We start from the raw sequence: 16,690 nt of genomic DNA on the forward strand, positions 1-16,690 counted from the left end.
ACTTCATTTGAATACAGAGAAGATGCTGGTGAATGGCAGCTTAGGATTGCTAATTATGCTCTAAATGATAATGTTCTTATATTTGATGATAAATATATGTTAACATCATTACACCTAATCTTTGCACGTCTACAGGTCAAAAAAAGACCTTTAATTTAAAGAAGAAACTGAAGAAAATACAGCCATTTTTAAGTGTACCATAAGTGTTTCATGATGGAACCATGGTATTTTTCAGTATTTGTAAGATCCTATGAAAGAAATGTATCCTACCTAATTTTGTTTGGAGAACTAACTTTTTAATGGCTACAGTGAAGTAAAATGAATACTGTCTTAGATTAATATTTCCAAAAATACTATTTGAAATATTATTTTCTTCTTTCAAATCCCCACTGCAAAGATCTTGCACATAAGGCTTTTCTTTGTCTTTTATTTGGTACAAGTTCATGAGCCATTACTAGTGCATACATAACCATTGATGTGATAGGGACAGTGTCATTTTCATGAACCTTTAGGTGCTGGTGATCCAGCTACTCACCAAATGTCTGAATTCACTTCTGTATCAGTTGTCTAGCATTAATTTGTTGGACTGGACACAGTGGGTTTACGTTGCTGTGATCATCATCTCTAAATTCGCACAGTGCGTGCTGGAACAGGCACTCTCTGAGCAGCAGAAGCTCTCACTCCTTTTTGGTACAGCAAGTTGATACTGGAATTTATTTGTATCAGTTGCCCAGAGGCATACAGGTGGCAAAGACAGTCCTGCAACTTCTGGAAAAGAGCTGGTTCCCTGCAGTCAGAAAATGGAGATTGAACAGCAAGCATTAGGGTAGTTTGCAGATGAGGACAAATATTAGCAAGACTACACCTTGCCTTGAGACTAATCTTAGTTTCTGGTAGCAAAGGACTGTATCAATAAATTCTCTATCAATACAGCCATTGTATCAGGTACACTATGCCCCAGACTATTTAGCATTCAATTAAGCTTCACATTGCCCATCAAGAATTTCAGAAATGGCAAAAAAGTGGGCTTTGGCAGATTATTTTCATCATACTAATTACCTGGTGGTTGAAGGAATTCATAAATTGCTTTATTCTGGTTTATGACTTTATGTCTTGCAGGGAAGGAAGCATGGTGTGAAGCAGACATACTTATTAAATCATTTTTCCGCTCTGACATTCAAGGAGGCAACAAATCATTCACACCTTGAACTTTGATATCCTCTCTTGTGTAAAGCTGGTCCTTTCAAAATCACATGGAGATCTGTTGCTCTTGTTTTGGCCAATCTCACCTCTGTCTTCAGCCCTAGACTGGTAAGCTACAACGGCGAGCTACCTTTTCTTTTCTTATCATGGAGGTAGGGTGCTCCTCCAAACTCACCCTCCAGCTTACAACTGCTGTATTTCTTGGTGAAATCTTGCTGGCTTCCATGTGATTTCCAACTAATCTTTCTGCAAGGTCAGTCAGTGTCAATTGTCCCAGTCCAACAAAAGAACTATTTCTGACTCCAGGTATCCCCAAACCTTTTCGTTGTGAATATGCTATGGTACTTGTGATAATTTAAAACTGCTGGAGTCCTCCTCATTCGATTTTGCTGGTGGCATTCAAGAGTTAAGAGCCTTATTTCAGACCTGGGCAGCTCTATAAAAACTATTTTATGAATTTGTGTTCTGAATTGATCTTAACTTGGTGCTTGCATCTCCTGAAGTCATTTGAAGTATTCTTCTTTACTGTGCTTATTTGGAAAAGTATTATCTTGTTTCCCTTCTGCCTATGCTTAGCTACATAGTTCTAGTAATCACACTGCGAAGCTAGGGTAAATATGTATGCATTGTAGGTTGCACAGAATATACAGCAACAAGTAAATCAAAGCTGTAGTAGCACAAGTACAGAGCAAACAAATACGGCAGCATCCAGTTGTCACTTCGAAGAGTATTTTGGAAACACGCGCGTGTGACAAAGGTACCATCTTGCCACCTCAGGCGACACTGCCTGCTCCTCGGGCGGCATCTGCAAGCGGGCGCCCCCGACCCAGCGCAGAAGCCGGCGCTTCTCGGGACCCGGCGTGCCGCGGCGTCCGAGGGCGCGCGGCGCAACCGCGGCCGGGCGCCGGGCAGCGGCCGGGCGCGGCCCGCTCGGAGCCCGCGGAAGCGCCGCCGCCCGCGGCCGACAGCGCGGGGGCCGCCGGCGGGGCGCGGCCGCGGGGGCAGCGCGCCTCCCCGCGCCCGGGGCCGCCCGCCCCGGCCCTGATTGGGCCCGCGGGGAGGCCCCTCCCGCCGGGCCGCCGCCGCCCGGCCCCGCCGCGCCCGCTCCCCAAATACACCTTGGCGGCGGCGGCGGCGGCGGCGGCGGCGGTGGCGGCGGGCGGTGGCGGCGGGCAGCGGCGCCCTGCGCAGAGCCCCGCGGCGGCGGCGCGGCGCGCCCGCGGCACCGCCGCGCCATGGTGAGTGAGCGGCGGCCGCGGCCCTGGGCGCGGAGCGCGGAGCGCGGCGGGGACCCTGGACAGCGCTGGCGCGGCCGCGGGGCGCGGCCCCTCGGCCCCTCGGCCCCTCGGCTCCGCGGCTCCGCGGCGCGGCGCGGCGCGGCGCGGGGATCGGCCGGGCGCGGGCGGGCGTGCTGCGGGGTGCGCGCCGGCCTCCGGACGCCCCTGCGAGCAGCTCCGGAGCGCGGCACGCGGGGCAGCTTTCCGCCGCGGTTTTCAGCAGAGTTGGTGCCGTTGCGCCTCGTGAATTAGACAAAAGCCTGGCACTTACTCATGCGCTTGATGCTCTAGCAGTAACTGCACTTCTGCATTGCCAGTTCAGTTAGTTTTTTCTAGGAAGAATACATGAAACCCCAAGATGCACTGTAGTCGTTATGACTGGCAGTTTACTTTTTCAGTCGAATTTATTAGCTGCACAATTTTCTCTAATTTCTCAAGACCTATGCTTGTAATTCCTTTTCTGAGTGGACAGAGTTGTTTCTGCTTCTGTGGCTCAAGTTCAGGAAACATTACTAGTGCAGGCCTAGCAGTCCCTTTTAAAAATCATCTCTCTATATAAACATTTGAGACACTTGAAAAGCTTTTCTCTCTGATATCAAGGAGTACTTTACTCCTTGTACAGAAGTACATCTTCCAAGTATATCTGCCAAGCAGATCTATTTCTCGTCCTAAAATGGCTGTATTTTCAGAGGTGGCTGCTTATTCTGTGCATGTAGTGGGATGGCTTTCTAAGCACAAAGGATGAACTAAGAGAAGAAAAAATCTTAGGCAAAGATACAGTATTAACAGAAATGAGTATTACGGTGCAATGAACTGCTCTGTGATGCTGTATTGCCTCCGTAGCCTTTCACTGGGCTGCAGGTTATGCTGTACTGTATCTGGGCTGGTCTGAGGAGAAATAGTAAGACTTTTGATAGTTGAAATTCTAGTAGGAAAAAAGAAATCTTTACTTACTCAGACTTTCCATTCTGAAGTCTCAGGGTTAGAGCTGCAGAAGCATTTAATGGAGGAATTTTTTGTAAGAATGCATAAATTGTAACAGAACAAGTGTGGGTGTTAATTATCTTTCCATTAGTAGAACAAAGTGTTTTACTTATTTGGAAATGGTCTAATCTTATAGTTTTTCCTAAGGCAAAACTCCCAGTGGAGCCACTCCCTTTTCTTGTAGTTAGGACAGGGCAGTTTGTTTCCAAATCATAGAATGCAGAGGCAAAGAGACACGCACTTTAAATCACACAAATGGGTCTACTGCATTTCTAGGGTTAGGGACAAAAGGCGGTGACAGCCAGGCTAGAAATGGATTCCAGTAACAGAATAGTTTAAATAATTACCCATGAGAGACTTTAAGCCATTTAAGCAACCAGAAAATAGGTGCAAACAGGCTATAAACGCAATCATGGGATGCTCTCCTTACTGTAAAGAAGTTTCTTCCTTGGAGTGTGCAGCTCTGGGGCCCTACAGAAGGCTGTGGATTCTGCATCCCTGATGACTATTCTCTTTGCTTTGACAAAGAGCAAGAACTTTAAGTGAAGTAGATGACTGTAAGGAAGCCTGAGGAATAGTGTAATGGCAATATAAAGGATGTTAGGCTCCACATTCTCAGAAGAGAAAAGCAATTTCTGAAATCTTGCTGAGACAGGATAAGTAAGAAAGGAGAAAAGAAGGAAATCACATCTTGAGACCTCTCATTTGTATTTGTTCTGTGGTATTATGTAGCCTGCAGTTATTATGAGTCATGACAGTGCAAGACCATGAAGCAAACGTCACAGGAGAAAGTGAAGAAGTTTGTCATACAGTGCTTTTTATCCATTTTTGACATTATCAATAAAATAGCTCACCATCCCTTCTACCACTGATTCAGTTGCTATCTGAGTATTCACTTAAATTATGCAATTAAGTTTTTGATGAAAAAGACCTTTAAAAATGAGAACTCACGGTTAATATTTGTATCATGTCCATAAAAAGTAAATATGTAAGGGAAAAAAGTCTTGCATATTTGTCTAATTCTGATTAATGTTTTTTAAATAATCTGTCTTTAACCATTCTATGTCAGCCTGTTTCAAAACAGATCCCATAGTGAAATCAAAACATAAGAAAGAGTTTATAATAAATATAATACTCAAAGCATCAGTAACACAATCCAAACCTCATTCATTATGTCATGTAACAGAAGGTAAAATATCATAGCCATTATGAAGACATATGCCATCTATTCGAAATACAAAAATAATGCAAGCAAGCAAAACAAGCAGTCCAAAAACTCATGATAGGATTGTCTATAGCAAACATGATTATTTTTCCTTTAACTAAAACTGGTTGTTAAAACTGAAAGATTTTGTAAATTATGTCTTAATTTAAAAGGAAAAACGTATTAGAAAGTATTTGGCACTATTTTGTATCTACTTTGTAGATATACAGCAATTTGCATTTTATATACAAATTTCTTTATTTAAGAATACTTCAGTAGAGGTAAAACTAAGTGTTTTTAAATAGTTATTGGAAACTATAGGATATGATTTAAGGAATTTTACTGTAAAGATATCTAGAAATCATTAAGTGGCACATGGCATATTTGATTTTATTAGTAAACAAAAACTGAGCTGTTCACAGCTCCCATTAGAGTTTCTTTGCTGGAATTCCTTGAGCATTTTGTACTATCTCCTCTTTTAAGATCTTTACTGTCTACAGGTTTATTAAAATTTACTGCATTTATTCAGAATCTTAACATTGCAATTAAGATTTTTAGCACTTCAAATTTAAAGTAAGCCAAATCTCAGATACTTTGACATTACTTTGATGATTACTTCTGGCATGTTTTGAGTATTTAAGATGTGGCTGTATGACATATATTCAGTAAGTCTTCAATGACTAGATCTACCAGTGATAGAGAAACAAATTTATCACTGGATAGGTACAGTATCTTTAAGTCAATGTTTGGAGCTTACACCTTTATCCAAGAGAGCAACAATGTTCAGGACAGAATTTAATCTCATAATTCCAATAGGTTTTCAGTGCATGTGTATGTACTTCTTGGGCTAGGGCTTAAACCCGTAATTTTGTTGTAATAAAGACAGCAAATTTGCTAGACAGACAGCAGTTTCTTGATTAGGTTTTTGTTTACTGACCCACCTGCAATGAAACAATTGAAAAGACCACATTAATACCTCTAATGAAGCCTTTTATTGTAAAACAGGTATTGATTTCTATTGATTTGGTAACTTGCTGTTCTTCCAGTCTTTTGGTCTTCCTACTCAGGTGATGCCACTCTTAGATCAGTGCTAGTGTTTCCTGGTCATTTTGGCTCCTCATTTATTTCCTATAGCTTGTACGGGATGTTCATTTACTTTTGGATATGGAGCTTTGAGAAAGCTGACACCTACTCCCTTCATGGTGTTTTGCTAAGGACTGCCAATGCCACTGCTGTCAGTTGACCTAAGTCAGAGGAATGATGTCCTCTAGGAATAAATTTTACTTCACCATAGAGAGACCTCACCAAGTCCCCTTCATTGCTTCAGACCTCAAGTAAATTTGAGCTTTAGAGTTTTCACAGGCCTTCAGCCTTTGGAAGAATCTCACTGTATCAGAGCACATTTTTTTGTGATATTCACTTGCACTTATTTTTTCATTCACATTTCTTACGATATGGTAGTTTTGTTAAGTGGAATCAATGCCCCTGCTAAGAACATTACTGCTTTCACATTGAAGTGCAGAGTCTTTTGACTAATGTTCTCCTGCCCCCTTCTACAGTACAGAGTCTCAATGCTACTTCTAGGCAACCCCCCTGCTCCTTGAACCTAGCCATAATGTGGTAACCATTATTCTTGATCTGGCTGCTCTCACTCCTTATATTAGCTCCTTTGTGTTACTTAAAGCTAAGCTGTGAATTGATTTTTTTTTTATTGTGTATTTATCCTAGAAGTAACTGTTCCAAAGTGAATGGTGGCCTGCTAACAGAAGTATTCAAACAAGCCAGCCCCTCATGCAAGTCAGCACCAGTAGGCTAATTTCTTGTAGGTATCACACTAAGCCTTTAGGATATATGTGAGAAGCAAGTTGTGACCTTGGGTACTATTTCTGAGGGAGCACTTCTTTTGTGAGACCCCTGGATGTACTTCCCATGCACATGTATTTGCCTGGATGTGTTGGGAAAGCGATGCTGTCCCTGCTTGTGTACCATAGCCACTTTTTCACTGTCCTAGGGTAAGAGGAGAAATACCTGAGTAAACACCTGAGGAACTGCATCCCAGCAAGGGGCCATGGGGCATGGAGCTGTCTGCACCCTATCTTGGGACTGTCTGCCTATGCCTTGCGCTCTCAGTCCATATAGAAAATAGGTCAGCCATGCAGTGGCTCAGAAAGAGAGCTTTAATTGTGTGGGTTGTAATCTAGAAAGCAGGGTGTGTGCATCATCATGGAGGGGGATGGAGCCAGGTCCAAAGATTTTATCAAGCATTGTAGAATCTAGCCCTTAGAGAGCTATTTGTATTACTGAGATACAGGGAATATCCCATGCAAGTCATCCAGCTGTTTTAGTGTGGATAAAAATTACTTGTTATAAGGCAACGTGCTAAAATCCTTCAATTATTTTTTCCTCAAATGGAAATTGAAATAAGTATACACTTATGATGTGAATCTCTTCGTTAACCACATTCTAAAGATATTCAGAACAAAAACATCTGACTCTTTTGGGGAAATACATTTTGTGGGAATCCTCCTGGTGATTCTAGTGCAGTGTAATTCCATAATGTCACAGATTCCAGGGGGTGCAGTAAAACTTATGGTTTCTGTGATATCACACGCAGTGGTTGCTGCTAAACTCCTCAATTATAATAGCACGATTGTTTTTGAGATCTCAGGCACGGGTTTCTCTATGGTATGTTAGACAGCAATGTGCTGTAGTGACAACTGCCTTTCTAATGCTGACCAAGGTAAATGTGTGTTTAATTTCATTTTAACCTTGCATTTCACTTGGCACTTGATACAGATGGAAACTGACAAAAGCTGTTCAGGGAGAGCTGATTTCCCTCTTCAGCAAATACAGAAACCCTTCACACACGAAAGAGCATTAGCAAAAGGCTGACTACAAGCGCAGAACCTCTCAGCAAGACTTCCAGTTTGTTGCTTGGAAAAACTGGGGTTTTTCATTTGCCCATAATTACTTTTATGATTTGAAAATACAAGACTACATTGCCAGTTGCTGCTTTCTTATTCATAGGAAGGGGTGCCTGCTTACACTAATAGCTATGTGGCTCCCTAGTCCTGACTGCAGGCACTCTGGAGCCTAAAATACTCATTGCAGTTCCAGTTTTAAATAGCACTGCTAAAAATGGCCAAATTTCCATGTGTTTGGAGAAAGCACATATCAATCTAACTTTTAATTTCCTTTCTTTTTCTTTTTTTTTCCCTTGCCTAAATTGTCTTCATAGTTGTCTGTTTGCACTGGAGAGCTGAAAGTGTAAAACCATTTGCCTCAGGTTGAGAAAAAAATTTAGTGAAATGAAACACTTCAAATGTTGGTGAAAATAGCCTAAGTCCACAGAATTCACAAAGCATATTTAGAAGTAGAATTTTAACATTTCCAAAGAAGAATGTTTTGAAGGGAAGGATAGTTTTGTGGCTTAAGAAACTTAGTAAGGCTTTTGGTTAAAGTGAAACCAATTTTCTCCTTGTCATTTTCAGCAAATCACAAGAGGAATAATTACAATTAATTTTAGATTGAATTAAATGCTTTAATTGATGCCGTTAAAGATAAAGCTTCCCAAACAGGTTATATGATATTAATAAAACCAGCCAAGAGGAAATGCTTTCCTCTTATATGAAAATGCAGGGCCTTCATGCAATGAAGAGAGAATGAGAGAATGAAGTTAACACTGATGTGAGTTAGGCATGAAGCCACAGGGTGAGGATACCTTCCCTGTTCTGTTTTTATGAATAGCACCTACATCTTTTTGTGAATCCTACCTGCAAAATCTATTTGAGTTTCACTTGTAGATATGTGCAAGTGATTTGTTCCATTACTTATTTTTAGACTCTGGCTGCAAAGATTAGTAAGATTTGACCTGATTTTGTAAATCGCTCAGATCTAATAAATTCCTGACCAAAAAACTTGTGCAACTCTATTCAAGAGATTTAGATTGACTCTTAGCTCTGCTGTAGTCTTACTTCTGTGGTCTCCAGCGTGCCTCATTTCCGCACTTCTAAAAGAGGCATAGTGACATTTCCTTTCATATCCCATTTTTCAGTCTTAGCTGTTTAGATGGTAAGTTCTTCAGGTCAAACACTGTACTTCAGTATATATTTGTGTATGGCCCTGATGATAATTTGGGCTTTCTGAGATGTTAAAACAAACAAATAATACACCTAGCAATGGCGATAGAGAAAAAACACTAACTCCAGCAAAATTCAAGATAATATTAGCACAATTTCTCAGTTGAGCAATCTGTCCAAGAAGCATAAACTACACCAGACAGAAGGTTAAACAAGAATGTTTCAGTTTAAGCAAAGGCTCCAAAAGAATTTTCATATGTTGACCAAGTAGCAATCTCACTGATTGAATGGTGGCCTACATGAATGCTAAGAAGTAATTCAGTAGTTCCTTTCCCAGCCAAAAACATTCAGTTGTGTGGAGGAAATGAAATAACATAGAGGAGATCAATCTTTCACTCATGAGTTAGGCATGGCTTGCAAAATGTTTTCATAGGGCTCATGAGGCAGAAACTCTATTTGTACTTTGACACGGAAAAGCTTCAGCTGATCTGAAAATGAGCATCAGCTTAGATCAGCCCTGCACTTACTCTGCATGTCACATGCTCCAGGTCTGTGAGAGATGCAGCATGTTAGCTGAGCGTTTGTAGAATAAGTAATTGACCATAACAATGGTAAATTTTAGAAATAAGAGAGACATGGCTTAGTCAAAATTGGAAAAGTGCAAGTGTCTTGTGCTTAAGATAATGGTGGGCATCTTGACAGAGTAAATATTATTCTCTTAGAAGAGCAGATACTGGCACTAGAAAATATGTGCATGCTTTTTACTGCTGATTAATATAGTATATGAAATATGGTTTCATTATATCTTCCCTCCAGATTCTCTCTGAAAATGATTTGCAGTTCTAAACAATACAGAAATAGATTTAAACAATAGATAAGAGGGGAGTTAAAAGGTAAAAGAATCTTTTCAAATAGGAGTTGAATTGGTAAAGAGCAAGAAGGAGCAGAGGGAGAGATACAGGATTATTACTTCTGTGTAGCAAAAGCTATAAAAGAGCATCCATCCTTGCTCAAGTTGTGCACAGATTTTGGTTAGCAATAAATTGGAATAGTGGAAAAAATGAGATAAGAAATTGAGAGCAACAGTCAGAAAAGCACCTAGCAGTGTTGATATCATTTAAAAAAAGATACAGCTGGGGTTTTATTGCAGTTGCTGTAATGTATTATATTGCAAATGGTTAGTCTATCTAATGCTAGCAAAAATATGCAAGAAATAGAGTTCTTATACAGGTATTTATATAACATTTCTTCACTTTTTTTTCCACAACTGTTACTCTACAGCCATGGAAAACACTCATAATTTTAACTCAAATATTAATAATTGCATTCAGATCTTTAACGCTAAACTTCGGTTTGGTAATTTGGCTTCCAGCAAAGGAGCTGCATTACTTTGGAATGCAATCCTGTTGTCAGTTTGATATATTATGGTCAGTGTGCGATTTAGTTGTCTGCCATAAACAGAGTTGAAAACTCAGAACAAAGGTTTACAATATGAATATCCTGTAAAGATAACTTCTAATACTGTGAGAACTTCATTTCTCTGTTGTCACAGGATAGTTGGAAAATTAAGGCTTTTGTCTCATTAGAAATTGCCACGTACAAACATTTGAAACAAATGTTTTGAATTTTCAGCATCACCTAAGCTGCAAGCAAAAATGTCAATGGTTTCTGACCCCGTGTAAAGGAAGACTAGGCACAGTGTAGCAAACTTCCTTTCCTCCCCATTTTATAAACCTGCTGACAGTGCATACTTCACAAGATTTGTGCTGCTTCCAGATGCCCCAGTATACCAAAAGGCTTAAAAAAGATGTTGTCTTCATCTTGGCATCTGGAGTTTAGGTAGGAAATTGTTCATGAAAGAGGTACTGCCTCTCATTATCCTGAAATTTAGGTCTCTATTTTATCCTCTAGGAACTCAAGCTTAGGCCATGCCTTCAATCCCTTTCCTCCAGCCCAGCTATACACATCATTTGTCAGCCTTTCCATGGTGACATTTCATGCATCTCTCAAAAAAGAGAGAACTTTCTACGTAGCATCCTCTTTCTGTGCACATATACAAACACAGAGGTGAAACCTAATTACTTGTTGTGCAATTTCTCTTATCAAGAACTCAGATAACAATAAAATTAACTTTCTACTTTCAAACAAAGGAACATTTCTTTTCTGGATAATGACAATGGATAAATGACATTTGAAACCTATGTGAAGTGTTCTGAGTATGTATGGACTTGCTAGTGCCAGAATTTGATTTTGGTTCATTTTTAGAGTTTTCTCCCACAGTTCAGTTCCCTGCCCTTTAACCTCAGAAACAACTGAACTGTTTTTCCTGCTGGCTTGCAGCTACTATTCAGAGCACCAGTATGAGTCAGTAAAGCAACACTGCAAGTCTGTGACCTCCTAGTATGGGCCACCCTCATGAAAGGTTATTTAAAATTTGTCTCTGCCTTGGACTGGTGCTTACAAGTGACCTGGCGTAAGTACCTAGGAAAGTCAGTGACAGCTCCCTGAACCACTTAGGTCTTTAATAACAAAGCTTCAAATAGATATGAGCTTATTATTTCATTCTCCAATGTGGTAAGATTTTTTTAATTAACATGGTTCCTCAGAATAATGAAAAAAAACAGGTGTTCAGTTGTGGTACGTCCAGATCTAGCTCTGTTAAGAGATCTAGAGAACAGCAAACAGAGTGAGTATTCTTTAACATTTTGGTTGCAAAAAGTGCTTGAAGGGCCTTTGGTGTGGAACAGCTCCTGCACTACAGGTGAGTCTTATGATATTTGGGTAGCACATCAATCACTGCACAAGCTAAGTGTTGAGACAAAGAAGTTATTTTCCAATTATATTTGATATTACTTTTGGTTCACAATGTAAATTTAAAAAAAAAGTAAATAGGAGATGAAAGCATTACCTTAGTAAGGGTAAGGACTCTAGAGTCCTTGCCTGCCACTTTAGGGTTCAGATTTCAGTGTTCAGAGCCATCGGTCAGCTGTCATTTCCACCAGCCTATATGCTACTGTTTCTCTTTAGCTAACACTCTTATTTGGAGCCCGAGCCTTTACAGCAAGACTCTCAAACTTTGTTCCTTGCTCGTTTTGCCTTGGAACTGAGACCCAAAGAATTCCAGCACTGAAGCATAAATTACCACACCTTGACAAAGAACCACATGCTCTTACAGCTTCCTACCTTCTGTGGTGGCAGGGAGGTGATTGCTGATGGTAGAGCAGGTTCATGCTGCCTTGCTGGGGTGGAGATCAGAACCTTTAAGGAAATCATGTTCTTCCATCCTGGGATGTCAGAGGCATGTGCAGTACTAAATGTTATCTCAGAAAGTCTGATAGAGAGAGGAAAGAGATTCCTTATGGACATATTATAAAAGCAAAGTGAAATATCTTTAAGAAATAAAATGTAAACCTATGAAATCTTAATCAGTAACAACGTATACCTTGCCTTTAGCTTACAAATCAATGTAGTTTAAAACAAAATACTAGAAAATAACATATGAAATGTCCAGCTCCAGAGAATTCTTACTTCTTTTTTAAAACAGGGTTACCTCATTAAGCAGTGCAACAAAACAAGGTACTTCACTCCCTGCCTCCCATTAGAAGCTAGTGAGGCAAAACACTGAACCTAGAATTTGGATGTTAGCAGCCAAATCAGGAAGATAAACTTGTATCTTCCCATAATCATGCAACAGAGAATAACATGCAGCCAACAGCACTGGTTTAAATACAAGCTGTAATTACCACAACCTCCCCCTAAAATCTAAACATTGCTGCAAAGTTCCTTGAAATGATAATTTCAGTATTTTTTATCAGCTCTATTGACAGATTATAGAAAAATGATTTGCATATACCCATAGCACATCTGTGGATCATAGTGGAGAAAAAGCAATATATCAGTAAGGGAACTGTCTGTGCTTTTGCAAATTATTTTGTTCTATTGACCATGCTTTCCTGCTTTCTTATGGATTTTTTAATCTTCATGTCCTCTAGGTTTCATTTTCTACTTTCTTCTGCTTTTCCTTCTTGGTCCTTTATCCTGTCTCTATCTGCTTTCTCTCCATTTTTCTCTCTCACCATCAGAAGCAGCAGATATTGCAAAATAATGCAATGATAAATGAGAAAAGCTATGTTATCTGAGAAATGGAGCAGAGCTTTGATCTTTCAGACTTTGGTAAGTTTACAACGATGTCAATATCATTGCAGTCAAGGCAATTATACATGTGACATCAAGAACTGTGGACAGTTCTAGGTATTTCTATATAGAATAGCTCTAGGAAGCTTACCCTGTGGTTTACGCTATAGACAAAGTTCAGGTTCTGTATCCTACAAACACATTGGTTTTGATCACAAACATACCTCTTGCTAAAAGCTAGTCATATGATTCTAGTCTTTTGAAAAATCCAAGTCCTCTAGTGAAATCACCTTTCTGAGTTATGGAAGAATTATCTGCATTTTACTAATGGGAGAAAGACCTCAGAGCCTTGCCCAGAAAGTCACAAAAGCTTGTGGGAAAAGTAGCAGGAGAATCCTTATGCTTAAATTACATTTCATTTACCTCCATAATTAAAACCTGAATTGGTACCTGAACTTAGAAGCCAGTGTTTGGTATGTCCCTGTCAGAGATTCTCCACTGTATTCTTGTTAACCCCTTCTTGGATTTCCATCCCTCCAAATCTTAATCTGTTTTGTTTCCCTTGGTAGAGCTTCCTTTTCTCTGCATTTCTCCAGCTCCAGTTCAGGGAAGCATGCTTGCTCAGGACAGCACTGAAATGCATGCCACAAAGGAACTTTGGAAAGCTTTTCAAGCTAAGCTAAGCTATGTTTCTTAGCCAGTCTGTACCTGGCAATCTGTCACTAAAATATCCAGAACTGAAGCAGAAACTAGAGTTTCAAAAAGGCTGGGTGATATTACCATTCCAAATTATTTCTGTGGATTAAATATTCAAATTCAGTATTGCTACAACAAACTGCAGTTTAACAAATAACACACTTGAATTGGTATAATGCGTGTTTGGAACCTGCTAAATGTTTGTAAATATGTTTGTTTTTACAGCTGGGAAGGCAGCACTGATCAAAGCTCCTAGCATTTGATAATATTTTTTAGATTTAAAATAAGGATGAGTCTTTTGTCTGTTGTTCAGGACATCTGAAAATTTGAAAGAGTAGCATATATGTCATGTATCTTCATTTGCCTCATTTTTCAATGATCTTCTGATTTTCACTGAAAATATTTTTAAAACATGAAGCCATTTTTTAGTAGCGACTTGAGAAATTTGCTGTAAAGAATCTCATGTTTCTAGACCTGAATAAGCTAGGTTTCTGCTATAGTCTCTCCCACAGGTTCCTTCTGTTTTTAAATTCAAGTGTCAGAGCTGAATTGCCACCTGTACGTATTTTCAGCATATTTTTTCCTCAGAGCCACATTTTCACCTCAGTGTCTACACCAAACTCCTATCGATGCCAAGGGGAAGCTCCACATATAGAACAAGGGGTGAATACGGTAATTAGCACTGGGTTAGTTTTGCGTGCCTTCTGCCTGCTGCTGTCATTTGCATATGCTGACTTTTTCTGTGCAAAAGTCATCTGAGAAATGCACTGTGCTATTTGATTTCTTTCACATGGTTAAGAGAAAAGCAGAATATACGGAATGGAAAGATTTGAAAGATCAGCAGCTGTGATAACTGCAGCAATTGCACTGGAGACAATAACAAACATCAGAGAAATTCAGCATTCTACAGGATGCCAAGATTTGCCTCTTGATTTATTTAATTTTCAGTTTTTACAGAAGTGGTATACATTAACTGAAGGTTAATGTTAGTCGTTAAGTGCATATTTACTGTGACTAATTAACCATACTCATTCCTCTTAATACCACATGTGTAAGACATTAAGTATCCCAGTATTTCATGAAACATCTCAACTCTACTTTGCTTCATTATTACAGTGAAAAAAGAAACCTGGTTGTTTTAAATACAATATACATTCACAGACTTACCCAGCATTCACTGCTTTAATTGCATATTTCCTCCATTTTTCAGAAGAGTATTAGAAGGCAACTAAATGATACAGTTCAACAGTGAAATTGGTATTGTAATGTATTCTTAGAGCATTCAGTCTCACAGGATGTGTTGATGGCCTTTAGATCTGTGCTTTACAAATTTAAGATGTGTAGTCAAATCCTTTCTAAAATCAGCAGATTTTGAAAAGGATGGGCTCTGAAGAACTATAGATGCCCAGTGCATTGTGTGAAAAGTGACAGGCCAGTCAGTGAAATAAAAAATGAAGGTACTAATTTACAGTACAAATGACCAAACCAGCAATTTAGATTATTTTAACTATGTCATGTAGCAGAAACCATCTATAACCATTTAATCAAAAGGAAGGATTGCTAATCTGGAGCCTGCTGGTCCGGCACTGAAGATACCATGGAAGAGAACAATTGGAAAAGTCTCTCCTCTTCTTCAGAGCTGCCTTCTTTTCCTTGGGTTCTACATAAAGCAGTATCAGTAGCTGCATGATGGCTGTGAAAACACATCTTCAACCATCTATTCTGGCTGAATACACCCCTTCAATCAGTTTTTTTTTCCTCATCAGAAAAATTACAAGGCCATGTCCTTGCTGATGCAGGATAAACCATCTTCTCTAATTAGAAATTCCTCTTATTAGTTTTCTGTGCAGCCTAGCATATAACTTTTCTAGAATCTCAAATGAGGTCAATTCTTCATTTACCATCACATCTACACACCTACATGCAAAATCCCAGAATGTTAGAAGTCAAGGTGCATTTTGCTTCAAAAATACAAAACATGCAAATTAGTATTTCTATGACAACAGTGGCAGAACTAGTAGGGTTCTAGTCCAATCCCTACTATATCCAGAAAACTGCTATTGACTTCAATGGGAGTTGGCATGAGTGCTTAACTATGAATAAATATGAAAGCCAGTTGCCAGTGATTTCCAGTGTGAAAATTGTACTGTAGACATTATAAACAGAAGTGGCAGGTGGCAAATATCGAGTCAGAAAATTTTGCAGCTGAAATCTAATGAAACATTCTGCTTTCTATGAACCAAGTTTTGAAAACAGTTCTCTGAGGTCTGTACAGTTCAGGGAAACTTTTAGTACTCCATTATTGCCAAAACTTGCTGTTTATTATAATTTAAAGCTATGAAAACAATACCAATGACAAAGGAAATATTTAACCATAGGGACTGTCATCAGACACTGCAGTCAATGTTTTATATTGCTCTACAATGCTGTGGTATCTTTGGGAAAACAATAACAACAATGCTACTTGTGCAAACCTGTGTGTCAGGTGCGTAAACAATTATACACATTCAACTTCAATTAAATGAATATATGCATGTACAAGTCTCAGTAGGATAAGCATCTTTGAAGAAGCTGTAGAATTATTTTTATATCTAGCAGATGCTTCGCAGTTAACCCAGAATATGTCTCAAAGGAAAAGTTACTTTATGCTTTAGAAATCTGGAATTTTAAAACAGTTTATTGTTTCATTTATTATAGAAGATGTCATGAATACTAGCTAAAGATTTCAGTGAAAAATACTATGAGAAAAGAAGTCAGTAGCTTTCAATTTTATTATAGCAGAATAATTGCAATTAATTTTTACTTTCCTTGTTCCTAGAAAAATGTTTTCAATCTATGAGATAATCAAAAATCAGTTTTGCAAACACTCAAAATTATAGGTCGACTCCAATGAATAAAGTTACTTGTGTTGGTCAGTTTGAGAGAACCAGCTATAAGTAGGTATTTGGAAAGAATCAGTAAGCAGAAGTGTTGACAATTACTTCATATTTTAGAACCACATTGTTTCTTGTGGATTCTAATTTACATTTCATTGACTATGGGCAAAACGCTGATCTTTTCATTTAATTCCTGCTAACTGCCATGAACGCTCTGCGTCCTCAGGACAATTTTTA

At 39.2% G+C, this 16,690-nt stretch overlaps 1 protein-coding gene and 1 long non-coding RNA gene across 3 annotated transcripts in view; one reads left to right on the forward strand and one right to left on the reverse strand.

Annotated features, from left to right (window-relative positions):
- Positions 1-423: 423 nt before the first annotated feature.
- The window catches only part of LOC106492054 (uncharacterized), a 47,518-nt gene continuing 31,251 nt past the window's right edge, over positions 424-16,690 (reverse strand). Inside the window, exons 2-3 of the long non-coding RNA XR_001293915.2 lie at positions 11,931-12,078; positions 424-787 (exon numbers count right to left, since the gene is read on the reverse strand). This is a non-coding gene — a long non-coding RNA (uncharacterized lncRNA). The remainder of the gene's footprint in view (positions 788-11,930; positions 12,079-16,690) is intronic.
- Positions 2,363-16,690, forward strand: part of GUCY1A1 (guanylate cyclase 1 soluble subunit alpha 1) — a 37,180-nt gene continuing 22,852 nt past the window's right edge. For both annotated transcript variants that reach the window (XR_010884385.1, XM_067297841.1), the window contains exon 1: positions 2,363-2,441. The gene's annotated coding sequence lies outside the window, so the exon portion shown is untranslated. The remainder of the gene's footprint in view (positions 2,442-16,690) is intronic.

This window comes from Apteryx mantelli, chromosome 5, assembly GCF_036417845.1.
Source record: "Apteryx mantelli isolate bAptMan1 chromosome 5, bAptMan1.hap1, whole genome shotgun sequence".
Classification (NCBI taxonomy): Eukaryota; Metazoa; Chordata; class Aves; order Apterygiformes; family Apterygidae; genus Apteryx; species Apteryx mantelli.